This window comes from Nannospalax galili, unplaced genomic scaffold (assembly GCF_000622305.1).
Source record: "Nannospalax galili isolate Female #2095 unplaced genomic scaffold, S.galili_v1.0 scaffold24188, whole genome shotgun sequence".
Classification (NCBI taxonomy): Eukaryota; Metazoa; Chordata; class Mammalia; order Rodentia; family Spalacidae; genus Nannospalax; species Nannospalax galili.
The window spans coordinates 216-2,646 of NW_008358001.1; the positions used below are offsets into that span (position 1 = coordinate 216).

The 2,431-nt window shown below is 48.9% G+C and overlaps 1 non-coding gene across 1 annotated transcript; it reads left to right on the plus strand.

Annotated features, from left to right (window-relative positions):
* Positions 1–1,307: 1,307 nt before the first annotated feature.
* On the plus strand, positions 1,308–1,498 carry LOC115068111. Its single transcript, XR_003847486.1, has one exon. It is a non-coding gene; the product is annotated as a U2 spliceosomal RNA (small nuclear RNA).
* The last annotated feature ends 933 nt before the right edge of the window (positions 1,499–2,431 follow it).

Below are 2,431 nucleotides of genomic sequence, written 5' to 3' on the forward strand. Positions count from 1 at the left end.
AAACAGCCAAAAAAAAAAAAAAAAAAAAAAAAAAAAAACAAAACTAAGGCTGAGTCAGGGTGTTTATTTATTCAGGTCTAACTGTAATGTGGCCTAGAAACAGCAACAAATGCATGAAAAGGGTATGGACTACTTACTACCTGGCATCCTGAAGCTTTCTGGGGACCATAATTACCAGGCAGGTTCCAAAATGAGTACAGACAAGGATAGAGGCCAGGGTGACTGTTGCTACAGTAGACAGGGGAGGACTGTAGTAGTGTGCTCAGGAGCTGTGTGGTGGCTGCCATTGCAGGGATTTGGGCAGGAGCACAGGATGGGTGAAGTTTTAAAGCTATCAGTTATCAACAACAACAAAAACCAAGCAGGGCATGACAACTCAGTCCTTTAAATCCCAGCACTCAAGAGGCAGAGGCTAGTGGATTGCCATTAAGTTTGAGGCCAGCCTGGTCTACACAGTAAGTTCCAGGCTAGCCAGGGCTACACAGTAAGACCCGGGTTTTAATTTTGGTTTTGTCTTTTTGAGACAGGGTCTCCCTGTAGGCCCGGCTGGCCTGGAACTCACTATGTAGACCAGGTTGGCCTCGAACTCACAAAGATCTGCCTGTTTCTGCCTCTCAAGTGCTAGGATTAAAGGCGTGCGCCACCCAGCCCGGCTCAAGACCCTGTTTTTAAATAAAATAAAACAAAATAATAAAGCTCTGTCCCCCAAGGCTCTGTCGTCTCTTCTCGCGGATCAGTGAGGTATGCGTTCCCCAGGCCCTTCTCTCAAGTGTTGAGCTCATTTCAAACACCACCCCCAAAATGGATGGGGGGGGCAGAGAGCGAGAGAAGGAGGCAGGGGAAGGGGGGGAGAGGGGAGGGAGGGAGCGAGGGGGAGAGAGAGGGGGGAGGGAGGGAGAGAGGGAGAGAGAGAGAGAAATTCCGCGGACTTTGGCTGAAAACCATAGAGAAAAGCCTGCAGAGACGGCGCCTGCGTGCTGTTCCGCCCTCCCTGCCTTCGGCGTCGCTGAGGGCGGAAGGCGCAGTCCCCAGCGGTGCTTCTGGGTGGGCGGGGAGAGTAACGCCGCGCTGGGCGGGGAATGCAAATGAGGCCGAGGACGGGTCTCCACTGAACCATGGGAGTGAAAAAAGAAAAAGAAACATTCTCCGAAGTTGGAATCCACAAGTCTCTGTGCCGCAGAGGGTCCGGCCGGTAGACAACACGGCACTCGGGCTGGAGAGCGCTTTTGTGACAGCGCGAGTTTTGTCGCCGTGAGGTAGAGGTGTGTGGGTGCGGCAGTGGTGTGGGGGGCTTGGAGACGAGCGGTATCGCTTCTCGGCCTTTTGGCTAAGATCAAGTGTAGTATCTGTTCTTATCAGTTTAATATCTGATACGTCCTCTATCCGAGGACAATATATTAAATGGATTTTTGGAACTAGGAGTTGGAATAGGAGCTTGCTCCGTCCACTCCACGCATCGGCCTGGTATTGCAGTACTTCCGGGAACGGTGCACCCCTTCGGGGTACCTACGGCCGTTTAAGGAAAGACGAAATACTTCCCGCATTTTTTTCAGTCATTTTGAGAGATTTATTTTGTAATCTTAGCCGGTCTCAAACTCGCCTTGTAGACCAGGCCACCTTTGGGACTAATCGAAGTCTCCCAAGGTCTGTCATTAAAGGCGCGCGCTACCTCTAAGCCCATTTTTGGTTTAGATGAAACACACTAAGGTTATGTGAACATTCGTTGATCTCTATACGCGTGTTTATAGACTCCAGGTAAGGCCTGATTTTGAAACAGACGAGGTGCTCAATAAATGCTACTTGTTATGAAATTTCAAGCAGTCTTTTTGTTGTTGTTGTTGTTGGTTGTTTTGCTTGTTTGTTTGGGAGACCGGGTCTCCCTGTAGCCCCAGCTGTCCTGGAACTCACTATGTAGACCAGGCTGGCCTCGAACTCACAAAGATCCGCCTGCCTCTGATGGTGGCCCACCGCATGCCCGGTCAAGCAATCTTTTTTTTAAGTCTGCATAAATGTATTGGTTGCATGTGTTAACGTACACCCGGGTCCTGTGGAAGAAGTCCCAGTGATATTAACCCCTGAGCCATCTACAGACCCCCAAATGGTGAATATTTGAAAAGAAATTAGAATTTGCCTATGGGGATAGAGTCTTGCAGAGATTGAGAATAAGGAGGAAAGGCTCCACAGGATGAATAGTCCTCAAGCCTACAGAAAAGGTACTTGAAGGAAGTGAGCAAAAAGCCCGTGACGTGCATACTGGGCACACACAGACACGCAAATAAAAAAAAAAAAAAAAAAAGTAAATGTAATCTTTGAAACGTAAAGGCTACTGAACCAGTGTTTTGTTTTGTTTTGTTTTTGTGTTTGGAGACAATGTCACAAGGTAGCCACAGCTGGGCTTTGGGTTCCTGAAAGCATTCTGGGTGGGCTGAAG